This window comes from Oncorhynchus keta, unplaced genomic scaffold (genome assembly GCF_023373465.1).
Source record: "Oncorhynchus keta strain PuntledgeMale-10-30-2019 unplaced genomic scaffold, Oket_V2 Un_contig_20877_pilon_pilon, whole genome shotgun sequence".
Classification (NCBI taxonomy): domain Eukaryota; kingdom Metazoa; phylum Chordata; class Actinopteri; order Salmoniformes; family Salmonidae; genus Oncorhynchus; species Oncorhynchus keta.
In genome coordinates, this window is record NW_026282218.1 from 21,892 (window position 1) to 34,905 (window position 13,014).

At 46.2% G+C, this 13,014-nt stretch overlaps 1 long non-coding RNA gene and 1 pseudogene across 5 annotated transcripts; one reads left to right on the top strand and one right to left on the bottom strand.

Moving 5' to 3' along the window:
* Positions 1-1,078: 1,078 nt before the first annotated feature.
* LOC127920840 (uncharacterized) lies at positions 1,079-2,675 on the top strand. Of its 5 annotated transcripts, none has more exons than XR_008107639.1 (6): positions 1,119-1,140; positions 1,178-1,401; positions 1,530-1,689; positions 1,721-1,848; positions 1,891-1,986; positions 2,643-2,675. It is a non-coding gene; the product is annotated as an uncharacterized LOC127920840 (long non-coding RNA). The 5 variants fall into 5 exon arrangements; XR_008107637.1 differs by lacking the exon at positions 2,643-2,675 and adding an exon at positions 2,550-2,596; XR_008107635.1 differs by lacking the exon at positions 2,643-2,675 and having other exon boundaries at positions 1,079-1,140; positions 1,891-2,009.
* A 3,375-nt stretch (positions 2,676-6,050) lies between these two features.
* LOC127920839 (dual specificity protein phosphatase 16-like) overlaps positions 6,051-13,014 on the bottom strand; it is a 36,133-nt pseudogene continuing 29,169 nt past the window's right edge.

Sequence of the window (13,014 nt, forward strand, 5' to 3'; positions counted from 1 at the left end):
CAGGTCAGGGTTCAGGTCAGGGGTCAGGACCACTGGTCTCAGGTCAGGGGGTCTGGGTCAGGACCACTGGTCTCAGGTCAGGGTTCAGGTCTGGGTCAGGACCACTGGTCTCTCAGGGGTTCAGGTCTGGGTCAGGACCACTGGTCTCAGGTCAGGGTTCAGGTCTGGGTCAGGACCACTGGTCTCAGGTCAGGGTTCAGGTCTGGGTCAGGACCACTGGTCTCAGGTCAGGTCAGGTCAGGACCACTGGTTCAGGTCAGGGGGTCAGGGTCAGGACCACTGGTCTCAGGTCAGGGTTCAGGTCTGGGTCAGGACCACTGGTCTCAGGTCAGGGCCAGGACCACTGGTCTCAGGTCTCAGGTCTGGGTCAGGACCACTGGTATCAGGTCAGGTTCAGGTCTGGGTCAGGACCACTCAGGGTCACTGGTCTCAGGACAAGGTTCAGGTCTGGGTCAGGACCACTGGTCTCAGGTCAGGTTCAGGTCTGGGTCAGACCACTGGTCTCAGGTCAGGTCAGGGGTCTCAGGTCTGGGTCAGGACCACTGGTATCAGGTCAGGGTTCATGTCAGGTCAGGACCACTGGTCTCAGGACAAGGTTCAGGTCTGGGTCAGGACCACTGGTCTCAGGTCAGGGTTCAGGTCTGGGTCAGGACCACTGGTCTCAGGTCAGGGTTCAGGTTCAGGACCACTGGCTCAGGTCAGGGTCAGGACCACTGGTCTCAGGACAAGGTTCAGGTCATTCAGGACCACTGGTCTCAGGTCAGGGTTCAGGTCTGGGTCAGGACCACTCAGGTCTCAGGTCAGGGTTCATGTCAGGTCAGGACCACTGGTCTCAGGACAAGGTTCAGGTCTGGTTCAGGACCACTGGTCTCAGGTCAGGGGTTCAGGTCTGGGTCAGGACCACTGGTCTCAGGTCAGGGTTCAGGTCAGGGATGGGACCACTGGTCTCAGGTCAAGGTTCAGGTCTGGGTCAGGGCCACTGGTCTCAGGTCAGGGTTCATGTCAGGGGACCACTGGTCTCAGGGTTCAGGTCAGGGATGGGACCACTGTCATTACATCATTCCTTTACAGGTCAGGGTTCAGTCATTACATCATTCCTTTACCACAGGTATCAGTCATTACATCATTCCTTTACCACAGGTATCAGTCATTACATCATTCCTTTCACTTTACACAGGTATCAGTCATTACATCATTCCTTTACCACAGGTATCAGTCATTACATCATTCCTTTACCACAGGTATCAGACATTACATCATTCCTTTACCACAGGTATCAGTCATTACATCATTCCTTTACCACAGGTATCAGTCATTACATCATTCCTTTACCACAGGTATCAGTCATTACATCATTCCTTTACCACAGGTATCAGTCATTACATCATTCCTTTACCACAGGTATCAGTCATTACATCATTCCTTTTACCACAGGTATCAGTCATTACATCATTCCTTTACCACAGGTATCAGTCATTACATCATTCCTTTACCACAGGTATCAGTCATTACATCATTCCTTTACACAGGTATCAGTCATTACATCATTCCTTTACCACAGGTATCAGTCATTACATCATTCCTTTACCACAGGTATCAGTCATTACATCATTCCTTTACCACAGGTATCAGTCATTACATCATTCCTTTACCACAGGTATCAGTCATTACATCATTCCTTTACCACAGGTATCAGTCATTACATCATTATTTACCACAGGTATCAGTCATTACATCATTCCTTTACCACAGGTATCAGTCATTACATCATTCCTTTACCACAGGTATCAGTCATTACATCATTCCTTTACCACAGGTATCAGTCATTACATCATTCCTTTACCACAGGTACATCATTCCTTTCTGTTAGTCATCATTCCTTTACCACAGGTATCAGTCATTACATCATTCCTTTACCACAGGTATCAGTCATTACATCATTCCTTTACCACAGGTATCAGTCATTACATCATTCCTTTACCACAGGTATCAGTCATTACATCATTCCTTTAACAGGTATCAGTCATTACATCATTCCTTTACCACAGGTATCAGTTCATCAGTCATTACATCATTCCTTTACCCACAGGTATCAGTCATTACATCATTATTTACCACAGGGAATCAGTCATTACGGTCAGCTGTTCGGTATCAGTTTTATTTAACCAGGTATCGTCAACATCATTCCAACCACTGGGGTAGCAGGTATCAGTCATTACATCATTCCTTTACCACAGGTAGCTGTCGGGAACTCCTTTCAGGTAGCTGTTACATCATTCCTTTACCACGGGTATCAGTCATTACATCATTCCTTTACCACAGGTATCAGTCATTACATCATTGTTACCACAGGTATCTGTTCGGGAATTCCTGTTACCACAGGTAGCTGTTCGGGAATCATTGTTACCACAGGTAGCTCATTACATCATTCCTTTACCACAGGTATCGGTAACTCATTCTTTAGCAGGTATCGGGAATCATTCCTTTACAGGTATCAGTCATTACATCATTCTTTCGGGAGCTGTCATTACATCATTCCTTTACCACAGGTATCAGTCATTACATCATTCCTTTACCACAGGTATCAGTCAACATCATTCCTTTACCACAGGTATAGTCATTACATCATTCCTTTACCACAGGTATCAGTCATTACATCATTCCTTTACCACAGGTATCAGTCAAAACATCATTCCTGTATAATAATTACATCATTCCTTTAATCCAACAGGAACAGTCATCGGTACTCATTTCTGGGGAGCAGGTATCAGTACAACCCTGGGAGCTGTTACCAACGGGAACTGTTCGGTAACTGTTCGGGAGCTGTTCGAGAACTGTTCGGGAACTGCTCATTAGCTGTTCCGGGAACTGTTCAGAACTGTTCGGAGCTGTTCAGGTAGCTGTTCGGTAGCTGTTCGGTTACCACAGGTTCGGGAACTGTTCGGTAGCTGTTCAGAACTGTTTGGGAACTGTCCGGTAGCTGTTCGGTAGCTGTTCGGGAGCTGTTTGGGAACTGTTTAGCTGTTCGTAGCTGTTCGGGAACTGTTCGAAACTGTTCTGTAGCTGTTCGGGAACTGTTCCTACAAGCTGTTCGGGAGCTGTTCAACTAGCTGTTCGGGAACTGTTCGGTAGCTGTTCGGTAGCTGTTCGGTAGCTGTTCGAACTGTTCGGGAACTGCTCGGTTAGCTGTTCGGGAGCTGTTCGGGAGCTGTTCGGGAACTGTTCGGTAGCTGTTCGGGTAGCTGTTCGGTAGCTGTTCGGGAACTGTTCGGGAACTGCTCGGTAACTGTTCGGGTAACTGTTCGGGAGCTGTTCGTAGCTGTTCGGTAGCTGTTCGGAAACTGTTCGGGAACTGTTCGGTAGCTGTTCGGGAACTGTTTGGGAACTGTCCGGTAGCTGTTCGGTAGCTGTTCGGGAACTGTTTGGGAACTGTTCGGTAGCTGTTCGTAGCTGTTCGGGAACTGTTCGAAACTGTTCGGGTAGCTGTTCGGGAACTGTTTGGGAACTGTTCGGTTGTTCGGTAGCTGTTCGGGAACTGTTCGGGAACTGCTCGTAGCTGTTCGGGAACTGTTCGGTAGCTGCTCGGGGAACTGTTCGGGAACTGTTCGGTAGCTGTTCGGTAGCTGTTTGGGAACTGTTCGTATCTGTTCGGGAACTGTTCGGTAGCTGTTCGGGAACTGTTCGGTAGCTGTTCGGGAACTGTTCGGGTAGCTGTTCGGTAGCTGTTCGGGAACTGTTCGGGAGCTGTTCGGGAACTGTTCGTAGCTGTTCGGTAACTGCTCGGTAGCTGTTAGGGAACTGTTCGGGAACTGTTCGAGCTGTTCGGTAACTGTTCGGGAACTGTTCGGGAACTGTTCGGGAACTGTTCGGGAGCTGTTCGGGAACTGTTCGGTAGCTGTTTGGGAACTGTTCGGGATCTGTTCGGTATCTGTTCGGGAACTGTTCGGTATCTGTTCGAACTGTTCGTATCTGTTCGGGAACTGTTCGGTATCTGTTCGGGAACTGTTCGGAGCTGTTAGGGAACTGTTCGGGAGCTGTTCGGGAACTGTTCGGGAGCTGTTCGAACTGTTCGAGCTGTTCAGTTGTTCCAGCATCTTTCTTGCTGCTCAAATAAGACCTGAGATTTGAATTGTCAATCAGAAGAAGACAGAGGAACAGGAAAAGCCTCTAATTTGGATGTGTGAGGTATTGGATGATTTGACACAGGGCTATCAAGGATCTCTGATCCCGTTCTTCATAAGGCTTCATAAAGACTTCATAAGGCTTCATAAAGACTTCATAAGGCTTCATAAAGATTTCATAAGGCTTCATAAGACTTCTTAAAGCTTCATAAGGCTTCATAAAGACTTCATAAAGACTTAAGGCTTCATAAAGACTTCATAAAGCTTCATAAAGACTTCTTAAAGGCTTCATAAGATAAGGCTTCATAAGGCTTCATAAATACTTCATAAGGCTTCATAAAGACTTCATAAGGCTTCATAAAGATTTCATAAGGCTTCATAGAGAATTCTTAAGGCTTCATAAAGACTTCATAAGGCTTCATAGAGACTTCTTAAGGCTTCATAGAGACTTCTTAAGGCTTCATAAAGACTTCATAAGGCTTCATAAAGACTTCATAGAGACTTCTTAAGGCTTCATAGAGACTTCATAAGGCTTCATAAAGACTTCATAAGGCTTCATAAAGACTTCATAAGGCTTCATAAAGACTTCATAAAGACTTCATAGAGACTTCTTAAGGCTTCATAGAGACTTCATAAGGCTTCATAAAGACTTCATAAGGCTTCATAAATACTTCATAAGGCTTCATAAATACTTCATAAGGCTTCATAAAGAATTCTTAAGGCTTCATAGAGACTTCATAAGGCTTCACAAAGACTTCAGAAAGACTTCATAAGGCTTCATAAAGACTTCATAAAGACTTCATAAAGACTTCTTAAGGCTTCATAAAGACTTCATAAAGACTTCATAAGACTTCATAAAGACTTCATAAGGCTTCATAAAGACTTCATAAGGCTTCATAAAGACTTCATAAGGCTTCATAAAGACTTCATAAAGACTTCATAAGACTTCATAAAGACTTCATAAGGCTTCATAAAGACTTCATAAGACTTCATAAAGACTTCATAAGGCTTCATAAAGACTTCATAAGGCTTCATAAAGCTTCATAAGGCTTCATAACGCTTCATAAGACTTCATAAAGACTTCATAACGCTTCATAAAGACTTCATAAAGACTTCATAACGCTTCATAAAGACTTCATAAGGCTTCATAGAGACTTCATAAAGACTTCATAAAGACTTCATAAAGACTTCATAAGGCTTCATAAAGACTTCATAAAGACTTCATAAAGACTTCATAAGACTTCATAAAGACTTCATAAGGCTTCATAAAGACTTCATAAGACTTCATAAAGACTTCATAAGGCTTCATAAAGACTTCATAAGGCGTCATAACGCTTCATAAAGACTTCATAACGCTTCATAGAGACTTCATAAGGCTTCATAGAGACTTCATAAGACTTCATAAAGACTTCATACGGCTTCATAAAGACTTCATAAAGACTTCATAAAGACTTCATAAGGCTTCATAAGACTTCATAAAGACTTCATAAGGCTTCATAAGGCTTCATAAAGACTTCATACGGCTTCATAAAAGCTCCATGAATCCAACGTCAGACAGACATCTACTGCTCCTTGACGACGATCATCAACATTCAGAAATAAATGAAAACGATGAACACTCATCCAAACCAAAGACTCAGTCCTCTCAGAGTTCACCTCTTCATCACATTCATCATCGTCACACAGCTGCTTTCTGCTTCCAGGTCAAAGTTCAACTACATTAATGCCAACTGTCGCGACACAAGTACACATAGAGCCGCTTAGATCAGTTCAAGGTTCAAGTCCCTAGTGGGACAATAAGATGGGTCCATAACAAGTCTTTCCCCTCAACATGGGTCTGATCTGAGGAGGTTATACTCCTAGAACGGACGTCTCCATTCAAATCAATGATTCCGTAAGGGTGGCCTGGAGGCCATATTGAATGTCCTCTCAGGACACCTCTATGACCTCCATGCTTCCTGAGAAGCTGCTGTGACTCCCATCTCCTCCCTGGATCTAGTCTCGCCTCCTCCTCTCATCCTGTCTCCGAGTTCCATCTGACAGCTCCGGCTCTTCAGCTGCTTCTCCAAGGTGCTCTCCTCGTGCCAGCTCCTCCGTGAGTCCCCGTGGTCGCCGCTCCTCTGCCGCCGCGCGCCGCACCTCCTCCAACCCCTGACTCACGCTGTACGCCGCCACGCTGCCACCCCCTAGAATGTTAGCCCCGCCTCCCAAGATGGCGGAGGTGGAGTAGAAGTGGTGTGACTCGAGAGGTACCATCCCCCGACGACACGGTGACGGGACCCAATAGGATGTCAGAGTGCCAGCCCTTCAGGGGCGGAGCCTAGGTTAGGGGCGGGCTTGGACAGGTGCTGCTGGGAACGCGATAGGCCGAACAGGAAGCCGGTGGTGTGAGGGGTGTTGTTAGAGCTCTCCTCCATACTGCCACTACGGTGGAGCTGCTGGGAACAGGAGAGGGGAGGTGGAGGAGGCTTAGCCTGGCTGGGCTGCTTCATGCTGGGCTGGTTGGAGGTGGTAGTGGTGCTGGTTGTGGTGGAGACGACAGGAGCAGCAGTGGGAGCTGCAGACGTAGCAGCAGGGTCTGCGGGACCGTCGTCCTGCTCCTTGTCAGGGCTCGGCTCAGGTGTAGACTGCTCTGACATCTCCTTCACAGGAGAGAACTGATACGGTTTCCCTGCAGGCTCCTTGAAGCTCACGGATGGGTTATAATACTCCTGGGCTCCGGGGTGGGATGTAGGGTGGGGGTACGGCCTCATGGGGGCGCTGCTGCAGCCTCCTGGCTCCCTGTACGACTTGATGTCCAGAGAGAAGGACCTTTTCAGCCGGGCAGCGCTGTCCTCCGTCCCCTGGTCCAGCTGAAGACCTTGGAGCCCCTGGAGAGCCTGGGCCAGGAGCCTCTCCTCTGGAGGCCAGGGGCCAGGACACACGGCAGGGTCAGGGGCTCCAGCAAGGCCAAGGCAGGGTCTGGGAGGCTGGGGGTAGGGTTAGGGGGTCGTGCTCTAGTGGGGGTGGAGGAGAGGAGAGGGTTGACCCCGGTGGTTTCTCTGATCTCCGACCTTCCAGGAGTCGTGATCTTCTTCTCAAAGTCCAGCAGCTGACCCAGGAAGTTGAAGTTAGGAGAGATGGTGGGTCTCTTCTCCTTCACGAACCTGGAGAGGAAAGACAGAAACACACAGGACATCAGTAGAGACACACTGGGTTGTTACAGAGTTGGGAAAACCTAGAGGGTCAAGACAGGGGTCATTTATAACTATAGAGACACACTGGGTTGTTACAGAGTTGGGAAAACCCAGAGGGTCAAGACAGGGGTCATTTATAACTATAGAGACACACTGGGTTGTTACAGAGTTGGGAAAACCTAGAGGGTCAAGACAGGGGTCATTTATAACTATAGAGACACACTGGGTTGTTACAGAGTTGGGAAAACCTAGAGGGTCAAGACAGGGGTCATTTATAACTATAGAGACACACTGGGTTGTCATTGGGAAACCCAGAGGGTCAAACAGGGGTCATTTATAACTATAGAGACACACTGGGTTGTTACAGAGTTGGGAAAACCTAGAGGGTCAAGACAGGGGTCATTTATAACTATAGAGACACACTGGGAGGGTTGTTACAGAGTTGGGAAAACCTAGAGGGTCAAGACAGGGTCATTTATAACTATAGAGACACACAGTTGTTAATCAGAGTCACCTGGGAAAACCTAGATGGTTAAGACAGGGGTCATTTATCTCACAGTAAATCACTTATTATGGTCCTACAGGTCAATCATCTCAAAATCCTTATTATGGTCCTACAGGGTCAATCAGGGGTCATGTAAAACTTATATGGAGACACACAGTGTTGTTACAGAGTTGGAAAACCAGGGTCAATCAGGGGTCATGTATAACTATAGAGACACACTGGGTTGTAAACAGAGTTGGGAAAACCTAGAGGGTCAAGACAGGGGACATTTATAACTATAGGGGTCAGACACACTGGGTTGTTACAGTGATCGGGGTCATGGGAAAACCTGTAAGGGTCAAGACAGGGGTGTTAATATATGAGACACACTGGGTGTTACAGGGTCATTCACCTGAAACCTGTAGGGTCAAGACAGGGTTCAATCATTTATAACTGTAGAACACACTGGGTTGTTACAGAGTTGGGATTAAACCTACAGGGTCAAGGGGGTCTCACCTGTAAAACTATAGAGAGGAGGGTTGTTACAGACCTGGTAAAACCTAAGCAGAGGGTCAATCATCTCATTTATAAACTTATTATGAGACTACAGGGTTCAATATCTCACCTGTAAAATTATGGTCCTACAGGGTTCAAATCTCACCTGTAAATTTATTACTACAGGGTTCAATCATCTCACCTGTAAACCTTATTATGGTCAAGACAGGGGTTCAATCATCTCACCTGTAAGTTGGGAAATCCTTACATGGTTCCTACAGGGTTCAAGGGTAAATCCTTATTATGGTCCTACAGGGTTCAATCATCTCACACTGTAAATCAGTAGATGGTCCTACAGGGTTCAATCATCTCACCTGGAAAACCTTATTAGGGTCAAGACAGGGGTCATTTATAACTATAGAGTCACACTGGGTTCAATCATCTCACCTGTAAATCCTTATTATGGTCACAGGGTTCAATCATCTCATAAATCCTTATTATGGTACTGGGTTCAATATCTCACCTGGGAAAACCTACAGGGTTCAAGACATCTCACCTGTAAATCATCTTCCTACAGGGTTCAATCATCTCACCTGAAAAATCCTTACATGATCCTCCAGGGTTCAATCATCTACACCAGTAAATCCCTTATTTACAGGGTTCAATCATCTCAAAACCTGTAAATCCTTATCCTTGGTCCTACAGGGTTCAATCATCTCACCTGTAAATGACCTATCTATGGGTTCAATCATCTCACCTGTAAATCAGGTCCTACAGGGTTCAATCATTCACCTGTAGAATCCTTCTCTGTATCACAGGAGGTTCGCTCATCTCACCTGTAAATCCTTATTACAATCATCTCACCTGTAAATCCTTATTATGGTCCTATCGGTTCAATCATCTCACCTGTAAACCAGGGTTCAATCATCACCTCCTATTACCCTCTACAGAGTTCAATCATCTCACCTGTAAATCCTTATTATGGTCCTACAGGGTTCAATCATCTCACCTGTAAACCATTATGGTCCTGGCGAGGGTTCAATCATCTCACCTGTAAATCCTTATTACTGGTGTCCCCCAGGGCTCAATCATCTCACCTGTAAATCCTATTATGGTATACACCAATCATCTGGCTCTGTAAACCTTACATGGTCCTACAGGGGTTCAATCATCTCACCTGTAAATCCTTATTATGGTCCTACAGGGTTCAATGATCTCACCTGTAAATCGCATTGCATGTCCTACAGGGTTCAACATCTCACCTGTAAATCCGGATGGTCCTACAGGGTTCAATCATCTCACCTGTAAATCCGGAGCTGCTATGGTCCTACAGGGTTCAATCATCTCACCTGTTCCTTATTATGATCCTCAGGGTTCCATCTCACCTGTAAATCCTTATTGTGGTCCTACCTCCAATCATCTCACCTGTAAATCCTTATTGGCGGTCCTGGTTCAATCATCTCACCTGTAAATCCTTATTATGGTCCTACAGGGTTCAATCATCTCACCTGTAAATCCTTAGGGTTATGCTCTACAGGGTTCAATCATCTCACCTGTAAATCCTTATTATGGTCCTACAGGGTTCAATCATCTCACCTGGCACTTATTATGGTCCTACAGGGTTCAATCATCTCGATTATGGTCCTACTGGATTACTGGTTCAATCATCTCACCTGTGCCATTAAAGGGTTCAATCATCTCAGTAACGCCTTATTATGGCCCTCACAGGTGTTCAATCATCTTCCTGTAAAAGTTCTATCATGGTCCTACAGGGTTCAATCATCTCACGCTAAATCCCACTGGCTTACAGGGTTGAAGCTTTCACATCCGCTACAAGACCATGGTGGAATACAGCTACGGATGCTGTGAGGGAAGGCACCTCAGAGACCTCCAGGGATGCCAGTCTGGTTCAGGCCCTACACCCAAACAAGGGCACTGCGTTCATCCACCTCTGGCCTGCTCACCTCCCTACCACTGGTTAGGAAGCTTTTACAGTTCCGCTCAGCCCAGTCTGGTTGGGACATGTGTTACTCAAAATGGTACAGGGATCAATCATTCTGCTGCATCACTTCCTGGGAATACAGCTGGTTAGAATCACTCACCATCATTCCCAGAGGAGGACAGCTGGTTCAATCACCACCTCATTCCGGATGGAATACCTGAAACCCATCACCCTTTAGAGGAAGGGATAGGATACAGCTGGTTAATCCTTCTCACATCCCCTTAGTGAGATTTAGATGCACTACAGTCTGGTTCAATTTGGGACATGTGTTACTGGATGTCATAAGGTGAATGCATCTCATTTGTGCATCACTTCCTGCAGATAAGAGCGTCTGCTAAATGACTTAAATGTAAATGTAAATGTAATGTAATGTCCTACAGGGTTCAATCATCTCACCTGTAAATCCTTATTATGGTCCTACAGGGTTCAATCATCTCACCTGTAAATCCTTATTATGGTCCTACAGGGTTCAATCATCTCACCTGTAAATCCTTATTATGGGTTCAATCATCTCACCTGTAAATCCTTATTATGGGTTCAATCATCTCACCTGTAAATCCTTATTATGGTCCTACAGGGTTCAATCATCTCACCTGTAAATCCTGCAGAGGTCCTACAGCTGGTTAGAATCTTTTACCAGGAAGCTTCGTCGGGGAGTGACATGTCCATCCTCGTCATGATGTAAGGCGATAGCGATGGTTGCCTGCTGGGAGATCCCAGCAAATACAGTGGACCAGCACACAGGCGTTGGAGGCTTTGGCCTCCTCTATGAATCTACAGATCTGTCTAACCAGGGAGGATCTTCTCACAGAAGCTGTCGTTGACAGGAACTCGCAGGAAGTGAGACTCGGGGATGTAGTCTGGTTTGGGACATGTGTTACTGGCATTCAGGACGTACGCTATCTCATTCTGCTGCATCACTTCCTGCAGAGGAGGGAGGAATACAGCTGGTTAGAATGCTTTTACACAGGAAGTGAGACTCGGGGATGTAGTCCGGTTTGGGACATGTGTTACTGGCATTCAGGACGTACGCTATCTCATTCTGCTGCATCACTTCCTGCAGAGGAGGGAGGAATACAGCTGGTTAGAATGCTTTTACACAGGAAGTGAGACTCGGGGATGTAGTCCGGTTTGGGACATGTGTTACTGGCATTCAGGACGTACGCTATCTCATTCTGCTGCATCACTTCCTGCAGAGGAGGGAGGAATACAGCTGGTTAGAATGCTTTTACACAGGAAGTGAGACTCAGGGATGTAGTCTGGTTTGGGACATGTGTTACTGGCATTCAGGACGTACGCTATCTCATTCTGCTGCATCACTTCCTGCAGAGGAGGGAGGAATACAGCTGGTTAGAATGCTTTACACACATCACTTCCTGCAGAGGAGGGAGGAATACAGCTGGTTAGAATGCTTTACACACATCACTTCCTGTAGAGGAGGGAGGAATACAGCTGGTTAGAATGCTTTACACACATCACTTCCTGCAGAGGAGGGAGGAATACAGCTGGTTAGAATTATTTTACACACATCACTTCCTGCAGAGGAGGGAGGAATACAGCTGGTTAGAATGCTTTACACACATCACTTCCTGTAGAGGAGGGAGGAATACAGCTGGTTAGAATGCTTTACACACATCACTTCCTGTAGAGGAGGGAGGAATACAGCTGGTTAGAATGCTTTACACACATCACTTCCTGCAGAGGAGGGAGGAATACAGCTGGTTAGAATGCTTTACACATCACTTCCTGTAGAGGAGGGAGGAATACAGCTAGTTAGAATGGTTTACACACATCACTTCCTGCAGAGGAGGGAGGAATACAGCTGGTTAGAATGCTTTACACACATCACTTCCTGCAGAGGAGGGAGGAATACAGCTGGTTAGAATGCTTTACACACATCACTTCCTAGAGGAGGGAGGAATACAGCTGGTTAGAATGCTTTACACACATCACTTCCTGTAGAGGAGGGAGGAATACAGCTGGTTAGAATGCTTTACACACATCACTTCCTGTAGAGGAGGGAGGAATACAGCTAGTTAGAATGGTTTTACACACATCACTTCCTGCAGAGGAGGGAGGAATACAGCTAGTTAGAATGGTTTTACACACATCACTTCCTGTAGAGGAGGGAGGAATACAGCTGGTTAGAATGGTTTTACACACATCACTTCCTGTAGAGGAGGGAGGAATACAGCTAGTTAGAATGGTTTTACACACATCACTTCCTGCAGAGGAGGGAGGAATACAGCTGGTTAGAATGCTTTACACACATCACTTCCTGCAGAGGAGGGAGGAATACAGCTGGTTAGAATGCTTTACACACATCACTTCCTGCAGAGGAGGGAGGAATACAGCTGGTTAGAATGCTATAATATACAGTAATATATCTAATACCTTGTTGAGTACGTCTCTCTGACAGCCCAGGTAGAGGTGAGGCAGGATGCGTGTTGGCCCAGAGGTGTTGAGGGGCAGGCAGGGCTGAGAGAGGCAGGTGGGGACCAGGCAGGACGTGGCCAGAAGAGTCTTACCTTCACATAGACCTGGAAACAGCTGGGAAAAGGCTGAGAAACCACCTGATGACAGACACACAGAAACATCCCAATCAAATACAGGAAGACAGAGGTTACTGTATTAGAGATACCAGAGGTTACTTACTGTATTAGAGATACTAGAGGTTACTGTATTAGAGATACCAGAGGTTACTGTATTAGAGATACTAGAGATTACTGTATTAGA